The sequence below is a fragment of the Copadichromis virginalis genome, linkage group LG17 (genome assembly GCF_057382275.1).
Source record: "Copadichromis virginalis isolate Kocher_CV1m ecotype Utaka linkage group LG17, C_Virginalis_male_GT1.1, whole genome shotgun sequence".
Lineage (NCBI taxonomy): Eukaryota > Metazoa > Chordata > Actinopteri > Cichliformes > Cichlidae > Copadichromis > Copadichromis virginalis.
The window spans coordinates 28,520,033-28,534,580 of NC_140634.1; the positions used below are offsets into that span (position 1 = coordinate 28,520,033).

At 43.0% G+C, this 14,548-nt stretch overlaps 1 protein-coding gene across 6 annotated transcripts in view; it reads right to left on the bottom strand.

Moving 5' to 3' along the window:
• The window catches only part of pcloa (piccolo presynaptic cytomatrix protein a), a 63,917-nt gene that overhangs the window by 39,885 nt on the left and 9,484 nt on the right, over positions 1–14,548 (bottom strand). The gene's annotated exons all lie outside the window — the stretch shown is intronic.

The window sequence follows — 14,548 nt, forward strand, 5'->3', positions numbered from 1 at the left end:
CTAAATCACAAAGGGCCAGAATCTGTTTCACAGCAGGAAGTAGTTGGCATTAGCTGCTTTCTTATTTCAGATTAGAGTGTGCATGACGCAGAACAGGTGAGAACTTCTTACTTGTTGGGAATTCAGTGGGAATATTACCTGTACTATTTCTACATCAGCACAAATCCAATGAGTTGAACACACTAGGGAAGTTCAAACTACATCAGGAATTTGTGATGTCACGAGAACCAAGAAGAAAGTTCGGGGTCTCCGTTTACAGTGCAAAACTACTGAGCTACCGCTGATTTCTTATTTTATTAGAATTTTTTTTAAAGTGGTCTTGAGAAATAGTGAAGGTCTTGCAGTGCTTTTCTTTGGATACTGGGTGTTTATTCCCTTGTTTGCCAAACCACTTAATGCTGACTGCTGAGTCATTCAAGCATAAAAAGGTACCTCACTCAAGGAAAAAAAACAGTATTCCGTCTGCAAGCAAGTTGGCGAAGAATCAATTTCAAAATCTATCTTTAGGCATTCTTTTACTTGCAGCCTGTCACAAAACAAGAGGCAAAAGGTTTTACTGAGTGATTAATCCAAATTTGAACATTTTGATTCAAAGTGCCATCAACATGTATGGAGAAGGCCAGGACAGAGGTACAACAGTGAAACCCTATAGCAATTTGGAAAAAATGGTGGAGGTCCATGGTCATGTCATGGTTTGAGGTTGTTGGGGATCATGCCATGACAATTTGATTCACCATATAAGATCATCTGGAAAGGGCCTGATTGGCAGCAGTATGACAATGATGCCAAACACTGCCAATGAAGTAAAAGCATACCAGGATAGAAAAGCCTACAATGGAACACTGTCAGTCATGGATTGGCCTCCTCGGGCCCGGACCTCAAAATTATTGAACCGTGTGGAATTATTTTCACAGAGAACAACACAAAAACCAGCCAACATCCAAGGAAGAGCTTTAAATGTCTTTCAAGGAGCCTGGAGAACTATTCCTGAAACCTACTTGAAATCGAAAGGAATCTTACCTAAGAGAGTTCAGGTAAAAGTGTGGAAAAATAAAGGTGGACAAATAGAGGTCTAACAGTTTGCAAATCTGATCGGGTGTGAAGTTGGTCCTGTCCTCCAAGGAGCTGTCTTCTTGTTAGACCTCTGCCTCACCACTACATATTTCAAGTACAACGAAGGCTTTTACAGACAAAAACATGGCTGTGCCATGGGCTCCCCCGTGTCACCTATTGTAGCCAACCTTTACATGGAGGAAGTGGAAAGGAAGGCTCTTGGCTCTTTCAAAGGAAGAGTAACCAGCCACTGGTACAGATATGTAGACGACACCTGGGTCAAAATCAAGACACAAGAAGTGGAATCCTTCACTGCGCACATTAACTCTGTGGATAAAAACATCAAGTTCACCAGGGAAGACACAAAGGACAACTGTTTGCCTTTCCTGGACTGCGCTGTGCACATTGAAGAGAATGGCAAACTCAACATCGAAGTTTACCGGAAGCCCACACACACGGACCAGTACCTCCTCTTTGACTCCCATCACCCTCTGGAACACAAACTTGGAGTAATTAGGACCCTACACCACCGGGCAGAACATGTTCCCTCTAAGCCTGAAGGAAAAAAGAAGGAACACACACATGTAAAGGAAGCACTCAAAACGTGCGGCTATCCTAAATGGGCGTTCTTAAAGTCAGCAAAGAGGCACAGAAAAGAAGATCAGACACCAGCGAGGGAGGATAAGAAAGACAGGCGCAACAACATTGTCATCCCCTATGTAGCCGGTGTATCAGAAAAACTCAGGAGAGTTTTCTCCAAGCACGACATCCCAGTGTATTTCAGACCCAGCAACACGCTGGGCAGTGAGGAATGCTCAGACCTCTACATTGGAGAGACCAAACAGCCACTTCACAAGCGCATGGCACAACACAGAAGAGCCACCTCCACAGGACAAGACTCAGCAGTCCATCTGCATCTTAAGGATAAAGGACACTCTTTCGAGGATGCCAATGTTCACATTTTGGACAGAGAGGACAGATGGTTTGAAAGAGGAGTGAAAGAAGCCATCTATGTACACTGTGAGCGACCATCTTTGAACAGAGGTGGTGGTTTACGACACCAACTCTCTGCCATCTATAATCCAGTTTTGAGATCCCTTCCCAGACGCCTTAACGCCCACTCACATCCTGGGCCATCTGATCTCAGGAATTCGCATGATAAGGTGGGGCCAGGTTTCACAATGAACTCACCCGAAACTCTGGCTGATTGGGACCCACACCCAGTTTCACACCTTGGCTCAGGCGATTAGAGGATCATCAGGGGGTCCTTTTGTCCCTCTGTGGGGGGAAACTCCCACTAGGTTCATATCTGGGACTCTCCACCATTTGACCTTAGAACTGAAGAAGCTTCTCGGATGAGAGGTGAAACGTCTTCAAGTAACTTAAAGAAGTCCAGACGCTTTTCTTTGCAAGCTCCTTTGACTACGATGACCTGGATGACTGAGAACCTTCACAGACAAAAATAAAGGTGGTCATACCAAATATTGACTTTCATTATTTCATTATAACTGCCTTTTATCCTTGTGTGTTATCCATGTGTGTTGTCATGTTTCAATAGACTGCTGGACCTACTTTCTATTTTCCTTACTAAATATAGAGAAAGGAAAGATGGCTGAAGAGTTTTGCACAGTACTTTATCTATCCACAAAAACAAAAACAAAAAATCTGAATTTTTTACATAATGATCTTTTCTACATCAGCTTTCAAATAAATATGACATGCCTCTGTAAGATAGCTGTGATGGCTTCTGCAAATCGCATCATGGATGATTCATGTAACCTAGGGAGTCACTCACGCACATCACCGTCAAGGATTTTCTGATATCACGTGGGCACCAAAGAGCTGACAAACACTAACACCCACAAAGATGAATTTGTGGCAATGTTGTTGAAATGCATATACTCAGATAAAAAGCATAAAAAACCTTGGAAAATAAATACAAACTCCCTCTCTCTTCCTACATGAAGCTCTCAAACAAGCACGAGCTCAAACATGAATGAATCATGACAGACTCAGAAATTTTCCATCTCCGTCAGGCTTCCTCCAAGGACGGAGAAAGAAGACAAACTGAAAACCGCAGACAGGAATCAGATGCTGGGACGAGGCTGACCATACCCATGTTAGGTTATTGTCTCCAACTGGGAGTAGGAGTGTTGTGAAGGTCGGCGCAGCTCTTTGATTAACACGAAGGATCCTATGAGGGTTTGGCTCATCTAAATTTAGACAGCGCTTGGCCCACAGACTTGGTGAAGTCGCTTCCTCTTACCACTGCCTGCACTTTACACATTCTTGGACATATCCACACATACATATACTTTTCGTGTATTTTGATGAGATTTCTTTCTATGACTTTTCCTCTGAACTTCAGAAGCGTCGTTTTAAACAGATGATTTAGAGGAAGATGGGACAGATGGATAAAACAGATGAAAGGGAGGCAGTGGAAAAAAGACTGATAATGTTGGGTTAGATGCAAGACAGGATGAAAGAATGAGGGGAAGATGATAAGTAGGGAGAATAACAGTCAAGGCTATAGGCAGAAGGAGAAAATGAACATAATAGAGCACACTGAAGGACAAGCTGAACAGTAAAGGGAAGGAGCTTAATGACCATTGGAAATGACTCAACATCAGCTACTGCCAACAAGCTTAACGTTATCACCCTGTATATCTGCAAATCAACTGCCAAGAGGACAGGACAAGCTGCAGTTTGTCACTGCCCAGAATGACTTTAAAATGTTACACTAGAGATTGTGAATGCTTTTGACGTCATTTGTACATACATTGGCAAAAGTTCCTGCCATTCTTCCAGGTTAACGCCTCTTCATCAGCTTTTTTTTTTGTAGTGTCTTTTCATTAATTAGGTTTTCCTTTATCATATGCAGACTGTAGAGATAGTTCCATATTGCAGTTAACTTGCCTCATGTCTTTATGTCAAGTAGATGATCATTTTCATCCTGGTTACTCTCATTGCTCTCATCATCTTGGTTAGCTGATTTTAAAAAGTAAAATGCGCTAAAACACCCTCTATTTCTCTAAAAAATAAGATGCATCGGAGTTGTTTCCACCACTGTAATTTTTCCTTAAGCATGCGAATTAAAAGGTGCTCATGATTAGGGATGGGTACTGGTGTCCGTTCTGACATAAACGGTAGTAACCAGACCGAAAAGCAGCGCACATTTCGATGCTTTATTTCGATGCTTTATTTCGGTGCTTTTTTTTTCCTGAGCTGTGATACACTTCTAGCCAATCATTTTACGTTTCCGAGGATAGTAGGCGGGTCCAGGTACGTACGTTCTTTTAGAGCAGAGCTACAGATTAAAAATGCCCAAGGCGAAGCGGTCAAAAGTGTGGCTGTATTTCACAGCAAAATATGCAAACTCAGCAGCCTGCAACAAGTGCTTTAAGCTGATACTGTGATACTGTCAAAGGAGGTAACACCTCGAATCCGATCAAACACCTGGCGACGCATAGCGTTTTTTTTAAAAGCCAAGAAATGCGCTGTATTTGATAGCTTCCTGCGAGACCTCACACCGAGCGCATCTACTGCGGGTGTGGTGCCTGTTATCAGACCCGGAGTTAGCAACATCCCCAAAAACACGAAGAGGAGAGTCCTGGCCCCTAGCCCTGCCAGTGTAGCAGAAATGATGACGGATGATGATGGCAGCAGCAGCCGATCTTCTCTGTGTGAGTAGCTTAATGTTGTTCGTGTGGAATTTACGTTGAGTAGGCTAACCACGTTATTACATTAATGCATGTAAGGTGAACTAGCAAACATCATCATAGCTACATGCGGCTGTCTTCTTGTTTGATGGCAGATACTCCCTTCACCCTGGCCAAAAAGGCTAAAATGACCAAAGAAAAAGAGGGAAACGGCTAGGTTTTTGAGGTTTTTGGATAAAGTTTGTGTTTTTTCCATTGTTTAAGCACTGCTTCCAGCCAAGAGTGATACCATATATGCCCCATAGCTGCAGAAAAGGCTAACATTATTATCTTTTTACAAAAACCAGCTGAACATGGGAGGTTTTTGGACCAATTTTGTGTTCTCCATTCTTTAAGCACCGTTTGAGCACCGGCACCGTTTCAAAAGTACCGATTTGGCACCGGTATCGGATAAAACCTAAACGATACCCATCCCTACTCATGATGATGTTTCTGGGTGCTAGCAAGTTAAATTTGCCACCTTCAGAAAGAGCCAGATTAGCTGTTTCACACCCTTTCTATTCTTTATGCTTAAGCCAATACCCACCTGCTGGGGTTACCTATTCCAGTCAAGTACTGGCAAGAAAGGGGAATAAAAGGACATTTATGGGTCTATTCATTTAATATTTTAATATTAATGTTATTTTACATTTAAGCCCACAAATGAATGACATGTCTTGGCAATGGTGATATCTGGATGTATATGACCAGATAATTAGCGAAAACACAATATAATCCACTATATGAATGATAAGGTTAAAAGGCAAGAGGCTAATGCTCTTTTTGCAGCACCGCTCGTGCATGTTTCTGTCATAAAGCTCTAGCTCAAATTAAAATCTGGAAGTCTCTGCCCTTTTCCCATTGATGAGCATGCTCAGTGGCCAACTTAATTACAATTCACTAGACCGCAAGCAGCATATCACAGCATCAGCTCCTTTGCGAGCCAAAAAAGATCTTTGTTCTAATCGATGTCTCCGCGTTAAGGATGTTAACATCGTGGTCTCAATGTGTTGTATTCACACTTACATGCACAAATGTTTATGTAATTCTCAAATGAATCATGAAAGTAAACGTTACATGAGTGGTAATCGCCTTAAGGTTTGAGAACTGGGCTCGAGACGAGGAGATTGTAGGCTTTAATGACAAAATAAGAAGCAAAACCTGAGTGGGGAATTTGAATAAGTCCCATCCTGCTACCATCCTCTGGGAATGCATTTAGCAAAATGTTAGTGAAGCAGAATGTTGCAGGACAAAGTATAAGCCTACTGAGGAATATTCCCTGGATAAATGAAGGTTTAACAGGTCAATTATCCCATTATAAATACAAATCTTTTACTCAAATCAAACCTGACAGTTGACAGAAAAGAGCCTCAGTGTTTCAATTCTGTCATGACGATACTGTCAGAATATTTCATTCCACTGTGGAAGGTGAATGAAGAAAGAAGAAGGAAGAGAGAAGGACAAAGTGTTTGTTGATGTGTAAAAAGTCTGTTTTTAAAGTGGGTTTGACACAATATATATACACTTCTAGCCTAGGGATTAAGGACAGGGAGAAGTTTCAGTGCATATTCTGTGTGCATCTGTGTTTGTTTATCTAGTTTATCTCATAAACTGTCTGCATGAGTCAGCTTCTTATCGAAATCAAAAAAGTGACAGGGCTTTGTTCAAATTTTAAATCAAGTGTTTCGCTCCTTTCAGCAGTTATGAATTACATTTCAAAACAAAGAAAGAATCTTTATAGAGAAGTTTTTACTCTGCACATCCCCTCGGCTATATAAAGAGTTTTTGGTTTCTTCAAGGTCATTATTTTGATTTTATAGTTCAAAACATTGATATAGTCGCTATAGCTGACTGTTGGATTGTCAGATATTTTGGTCCATATTGACATGACAGCATCACACGGGTAGATTTGTGGCTTTACATTCATGAAGCCAATTTCCTATTCCATCACATCCCAAAGCAGCAAAGATTGAGTATGTGGGTAACACCCATGAAAACTTGCCAAATATTCTCTGCCTATGCCAAACAGCTTATTCTGCCATTGACTGTTGTTTTGAGCTTCTGGTACCCCAGGTTCCTGGTTAGCAGTACCTGTGAGCATGGACACTTCTACAGAGGTCACTTGGTGTCTGCTCCAAGAATGCCATGTTTGACTGATCTGAATAGGACCTGTGCCATGGGGCAACTGCAAGCTGGTGTTCTGCAAACCCAAGTTGCAGCATTATTTGGAGTGAGCCCTGCTACCATCTCCAAATTAAAGCCCAAATCCCATATAATCAGGATGTCAGAGACAGGCCGTGAAGTGGACGTCCCAAGAAGACGACAACACAAGAAGACAGTTCCCTCACCCTGTCGGCAGTCAAGCACCATAGGCAGTCTTCTACAGTACAGGTTTGGAGGATGTTATAGCCGACTGTTCTCTACCCAGACAATCTGGGATAGACTGCAGACAGCCAAACTCTAGTGGAACCTGAATATGTAGAGAAACTTTATGTCCAGCAATGAGTCCAGATTTTGCCTCTTGCAGTTGATCAGAGGGTCAAGGCCACTTAACACTTATGGGATTAGCTTGAGCTTGGAGCTTTTGACTAACAGTGTGTTACCATGCTGGTGACCACCACGAGGATGAGGTGCCTTGCTGTTGGGGCTGTGTAAGGTTTTTTCTACATTCTACTGACGCCCCTGTTTGTTAAATGAATAAATTGTTAAGTTGGCAATTTGTCTTGTTTCTTCAGACTTCAATCATCCAATGCAATAAACGACAACAAACAACAATCAATAGCAAAATAAGTTATTTGGTAGCCCACATACCCACAACCCACATACTCAACTCTCTTTTTTTAAAGCAAACCACACAATCACCTTTAAGTCACAAGTGCAATATTGGTTATACTCCAATTACATGTTTCCTTCAAACTTGCAAAAAGAAAAGTGTGTATTCTAACAAACATTACTCACGACAGAGACACAATTCAAGACAAAAGCCAGAAATGCCTGCATATTACACCGATGTCTCAGCATATGACAGATTTTTTTTTCAGGCAATGCAAAAAGAAAGAGGCACAATTTGACCTCCAGAATCTATTAGCACGACAATATAGTGCACAACCATTTTTATGTTGGCATAACTAGGGCTGGCTGTTTCCTATACATTAATAAAATCTTATATTATGTTAGGATTCTTGCATTATCATATTTTCTGCCTGACAGTCAATTCTGCCCACAGGTGCTGTTCATGTGACTCGCAGGCGTGAGTCACGAGTGCTAAAACAAACCGCAACAGTCAGGTTGTCATGGTCTGCACTGCTTAGGGCAGCATGGGCTGGCACCCATATCCTTTGTGACACCCCTTTCCTCCTCCACCCCCCCATGGGATTCCTCTTTCTGTCACAACCATATCTCTTGTCTCCTCTCGCCTCTGCTTTGGGCCTGTCCTCCTCCATTCTGCAATGAAATGTTATCTGTCTGCATGTTTTTTCATCTCAGTGCTCTTTTACTTTCATTTCATGCTTAAAAAGAAGACTGTGGTTTTAATATTTGACATTTTAATTAAAAAACAAAATCATAAAAAGACGCTTGTGAAGTTTCTGGTCTATTTCTTATAACTTGTCAGTCAAGGTAGCTCCCTCCAACTGCTCTTCCTTTACCAATACCTTTATTCTCCAATAAAGATGAAAGGGACCACTTTAAACGTGGGATAAAAGTTAATCCTCTTGCCTTTTTTTTTTTTTTTTCCAAAAAATGCATGAAAATGATTTTTTCACAGGTGAAGCTAAGCTGTTTCCCCTCACCCACTTAAGGTCATTTAATAGTCAGACTGAGATAGTCCAAAATCCACAAAACCAACTTTCTGCTTTATTCAAATTAGACCCTTCCCTGCTGGTGAAGTAAAAGCACGTGTTGCAGTGCTGACAACAAGGGGCAAGTGCCAGAATCTGTGTCTTCATGTGTCTCTGCTTGCCTGTCCTTTGCTCTCAGTGTGATGAGGCCCCACTGTTGGCACACTTGACGTATTCGCTTGGTGGTGAAAATTTAAGTCTTGCTAAGCATTTAAAATACATTTTGAAAACTGCAAATTCGAAAGGAGATCATTAGAATTTCTTCTAGAATAGAGCATGAAGGGTTCTATATAAAAAGGAAGGATCTACCATTCATAGCCTAACCAAGGTGTAAGATCTGTTAATATGGCAACTGAGACAGCAACTTGCTAGATGCATTTCTCAGTAAAAATAAATAAATAAAATCAGTTTAACTTGTGAGATATATTCTTATTCAGGTGCCAACAAAATCAACCAAAACACATCCGCAAACACACACACAGACACACACATTCACCTTAATGTCTAAAAATACCCTCACAGCCTTCCAATGTGGCCATGTGCGGGTCTCTGTGGGTTGCCTGGTGCGGCAGAAGAAAATACACAGTTAAAGGAGTGAATATGAAAGAGGGAACACAAAGAGCTACAAAAGGGAGTGTTGAGGAGGGGGTGGGGGGGGCTGCCCTGCAGTTCCTTGTGTTCTCCCCTCTCTCTCTCTCTCCCTCTCCTCTTTGTGGCTCTCTTTGGTGGCTGTGGCTATTTTTGTATGCTTCAGCCTCCTGACCAACTGATGGGAGAGCTGTGAGAACAACTGGACTGTATGGAGCGGATTGAAAGCTTTATAACTGTGATATATAACTGTGGTTAGTTTCTAAGTACTGTAAACAACAGAATCATCTAATATCTGGATTCTGCAATGACGTGTGACTTAAATAAGGCAGAAGTTTGGAGCGGGGGGGGTTCAGAGATACCAAGCGCTACACAGAAGCATATTCAAGCATGTGCATAAGTGTATGTATGACCACGGAGCGAGCCTTTATCTGGCTGTGCAGACTCAAGAGGATTCAGACTGTGGGCGGAGGCGTGGGCACGATTGCAGAATAACAATGAGGAAGGAGGACACGGGAAACACATTGCAATAAATGCAGGCTAAGGTTTTAGAAACATGAGGATGCCCAACACGGGGACCTAGCGCTCAAGTGGCTTTTTGGTTTTAACCGAAACTTTACAAGCCTAAACTAACGGCTTAACTTAAGCAGATATTAAGAGAGGTGAAGTTAACGAAACAATCTGAAATGATCCTTTCCTGTCTGACCCAGAGGAGTAGATTCATGACATCTTTATGTCATAAATAAGGAAGTGTTTACTTTTGCGCCAAGAAACCACTAGCCTAGCATTTGCATTTTGCTCTGCTTACTCTCTTTGAGGCTAAACAAATCTTGAGAAGAAAGTGATGCTAGCCTCCTAACCCGAATGTCAGTTTGACAGCAGACAAGGGTGACCTACTTACCAAAATCCTAAACTATTTCTTTCCACAATTCCACAAAAATAGGTGTACTCAACACTTTATGATCATTGCTTATTCATTTTCCAGGATGACGACTTTTTAAGATCTTGTAGTTGTGACTAAATACAAAAATGGCAAACTGGAATAAAGCAGTTCAGTTTCTAGGATACATTAACCAACAGCCAGAAAGTATTTAATAATTAAGTTAGGGAGAGCAGTTGATACAGGATAGCAAAGCATAATCTTGTAGATGTTGGCCAATGTCAAGTGGGGGGAAAAAGCAAAAAAAAGAGGAAACACCATGCATCTTCATAACTCTCGTTTATATGTTTTTATACATCTTTTCATATTTAATTTATCTAAACAAGGCTCGCTGGTAGAGTGTACTGTGGCCAGTTGAGATCAAGAAACCAGCTTAAGGTGATTTTGTGACATGGTGCATTATCCTGCTGGAAGCATCCACCAGCAGATGATCCTCTCTGTGGTCGTAAAGGAATGGACGTTGTCAACAACAATACTCGGGCAGGCTGTAGTGTTTACATGATATTCATTTGCTGTTAATGGATCCAAAGTGTGCAAATAAAATATACCCCACACCATCACACCTCCAGGATCCAGCCACAGCAGTTGATATAAAGCAGCATGCTTTCATGTTGTTGACACCAAATTCTGGCTCTACTATCTGAATGTTGAAGTACACATCGAGACTCATCGGTCCAGGCAACATTTTTCCTTCTGTTGTCCAATTTTGATGAGCTCGTGAGAACTGAACCCTTAGTTTCCTGTTTTTAGCCGATAGGAGTGGTACATGGCGTGGTCTCCTGCTGCTGGAGCATTTGATGTGTTCCACATTCAAAGATGCTCTTCTGCATACTTTGGATCTAATGAGTGAATATTCGAATCGCTGTTGCCTTCCTATCAACTTGAACCAGTCTGCCATTCTTCACTGACTTCTGACATCAACAAAGCATTTACACCCAGAGGCGTTATGCTCACTATATATTTTCTCCTTTTTGGACCATTCTCTGTAAACCCTACAGACGGTTGTTTGATCAAATCCCAGTAGATCAGCTGAAATACTCAGCTGATCTACTGGACTTCAAAGCACCATGTTTGAAGTCACTTAAATCTCCTTTCTTCGCCATTCTGATTCCTGGTTTGAACTTGAGCTTGTATTGACATAGTCCAAATGCATTAAGAGTATGAACTAGGGTTGGGCGATTGAACAAATATATCGACAATCGATGATAGGCTGAGCCCATCGGCGATCGTTTTTACAAAGGCGATTTATTTATTCATTTGCCCATGAGTAAGTTTGCTAATAATGATGGAGCTATTCGGGCACTTTGTCCAAAGTTTGTTTATTCTGCGCTCCAGATGGGTTGAGTGTGTTAAAAATTTTAATCGCGTTAACTATGATGACCTGTTAACGCTGACAGTCCTATTTTTTTTTTTCTGGGGGGGGGGGGGGGGTGGTGGTGGAAATTAGTTTGTCCATGTTTGGACTTCTGAGTTGTAAAGGCGCAAATCAGTCCATGCATGATTACATTGCTCCACCCATCAAAATGTCTGCCCATGCGCGAATATATCGCCCATCGTCGATTATTGGACTGACGAGTGTCGGTTGGAAAATTTTTTACATATCGCCCAACCCTAGTATGAACATTACATTAATATGCTCGATTTCAAAACCACAGATTACCTTCTGCAGAATTTAAATAAAAAAGGTGGAAATCTCGCTGGTTTATGGAGGTGGAGGTGACACAGAGTGTAACTCACAACTCTACTCTTAGCTCTGACTCTCTGATTTGCACTTCCCATTTTACGTAAGGCTCCTTCAAAAAGCACACTCATTACTGATAAGGACAATATGACATGGAGCCTGAGCTAAAGTAACACTGCTGAGCAGCAGACACACATTTACACACTTTCAAATTCAAATTCAAATTCAAATTTTATTTGTCACACACACACAACCATACACAGTATGACATGGGGGTGAAATGCTTGTAGCTGTACAATGCCCGACCATTAAATGACAGAAGAAAAGTTTTACAATATTTACAATTTACTACAAAAATTTACAAATTAACTTGGGAATTTACAGTAAAGAATGTGCAAATAGCAGAAGAGATTATAAAGATAAGGATTATAAATTATAGGAATTATAGGATTATAGGAAATGTGTGGTGGTGCGTGTGGTGACGTGTGTGAGAGTCCAGTCTTATAGTGACGTGTTTGGGAGAGTCCAGTCCTACACCTGGTTCAGGGCCCGAATAGCCTGGGGGAAGAAGCTCCTCCTCATTCTCTCTGTTTTGGCCTTAAGGGAGCGGAAGCGCTTCCCAGACCTCAACAGTGAGAAGAGTCCATTGTTGGGATGGGAGAGGTCCATCATAATCTTCCTAGCTTTGGACTTGCACCGCTTGGTGTAGATGGACAGCAGGTCAGGGAGCTCTGATTGAATGATGCGTTCTGCCGAGCGCACCACCCTTTGCAGATCTCGTCTGTCCTGCTTGGTGCTGTTCCCAAACCAGGTGCAGATGTTTGACGTCAGGACGCTCTCGATGGTGCAGGAGTAGAAGTTCTTGAGCACCTTCAGTGGCAGATGGAAGTCTCTAAGTCTTCTGAGGAAGAAGAGACGCTGACGGGCTTTCTTAACCAGGGTGTTGATGTGACAGGACCATGACAGGTCCTGAGTGATGTGGACACCCAGGTATCGGAAACTGTCCAGTCTCTCCACTGGCGTGCCACTGATGATGAGGGGTTTGTAATTCCTCGCCTGCTTTGTAGTGAAGTCCACGATCAGCTCCTTAGTCTTGCTGATGTTTAGGAGCAGGTTATTCTCCTGGCACCAGGTCTCCAGGTTCCTAATCTCCTCCAGGTAGGCCGTCTCGATGTTGTCGGAGATCAGGCCCACAACAGCAGTGTCGTCAGCAAACTTGACAATGGAGGTGGTGTCGGATGTGGCTACACAGTCATAAGTGTACAGTGAGTACAGCAGGGGGCTTAAAACACAGCCCTGAGGCACTCCAGTGCTGAGTGAGATGGAGGGGGAGACTTGTTTTCCTACCCTCACTGATTGGGGTCTGTCTGTGAGGAAGTTGAGGATCCACTGACACAGTGATGAGCTGAGTCCTAGATCCGTCAACTTGGTGAAAAGCTTAGAGGGAATTATTGTGTTGAATGCTGAACTGTAGTCCACGAACAGCATCCTAACATAATTCCCTCTGCCAGTGTCCAGGTGACTCAGGGATGTGTGGAGCAGGTGAGATATGGCATCGTCTGTGGAACGATTAGTCCGGTAAGCAAACTGAAGTGAGTCGATGGTGGGAGGAAGTGAAGAAGTGATGTGATCTCTCATCAGTCTTTCAAAACACTTCATCACAATTGAAGTCAGTGCTACTGGACGGTAGTCATTGTGGCAAGCGGGCTGTTGTTTCTTTGGAACAGGGACAATAATGGACCGTTTGAAGCACGTGGGAACCACAGCTTGGGCCAGGGAGAGGTTGAAGATCTCCGTGAACACCGGTGCTAGTTGATCAGCGCAGGCTCTAAGGACCTGGCCAGGGATTGCATCTGGTCCTGCTGCCTTCCTGGTGTTCACCCTCCTGAAGGTGTTCCTCACGGCATGCTCTGTGATGACGAATGCATTTTCTTCACTGGTGCACTCCGAGCGCGCGCAGCCGTTTGTCGTTTTAATTGCTGCGGCGTCGAAGCGAGCATAAAACGTGTTCAGCTCATCAGCCAGTGAAGCATCGGCATTCATCATTGAAGAAGCTGGTCGTTTATAGTCCGTTATAGTCCGCAGTCCTTTCCACAGGCTCCTAGAGTCTGTCGTAGCTGTGACTCTAGTTTTTCCCCGTAGCTCCGCTTTGCCTTTCGGACCGCGCTGCGCACGTTGTAGGACGCAGCCTTGTATAGGTCCATATTACCGGAGACAAGCCCTTCATTGTAGGCAGCGGTGCGTGATCTCAGAGCGTCGCGGATGTTTTTATCCACCCACGGCTTCTGGTTGGGAAACGTTCGGATGATAGTTCTTTCTGCTGTGTCGTCCGCTAGTTTCCCGATAAATCCCACAACCGCTTCCGTAAACATGTTGATGTCATCAGAGCTGCGCCGAAACATGTCCCAGTCTGCGTCATCCAGTGCGTCCTGCAGCGCGGCCACCGATTGGTCTGTCCAGCGAGCGACCTCCCTCCTGATTGGTGGTTGCTGCTTTAGCCTTTGTTTGTAAGCAGGTATGAGGAAGATGGCGGAATGGTCCGATTTTCCAAATGCCGGCAGGGGTTGAGCCTTGTAACAGTTCTTGAACGGGGTGTAGCAGTGGTCTAATGTCCTCGTGCCCCGGGTGGGGCAGTTGATGTGCTGGTGAAGGTTGTGAAATGTCCGTTTGAGATTCACTCTGTTAAAATCTCCCATAACAATGAGTGCGGCATCTCGGTGAAGTGTTTGTTGATGTGTGAGAGCCTCAT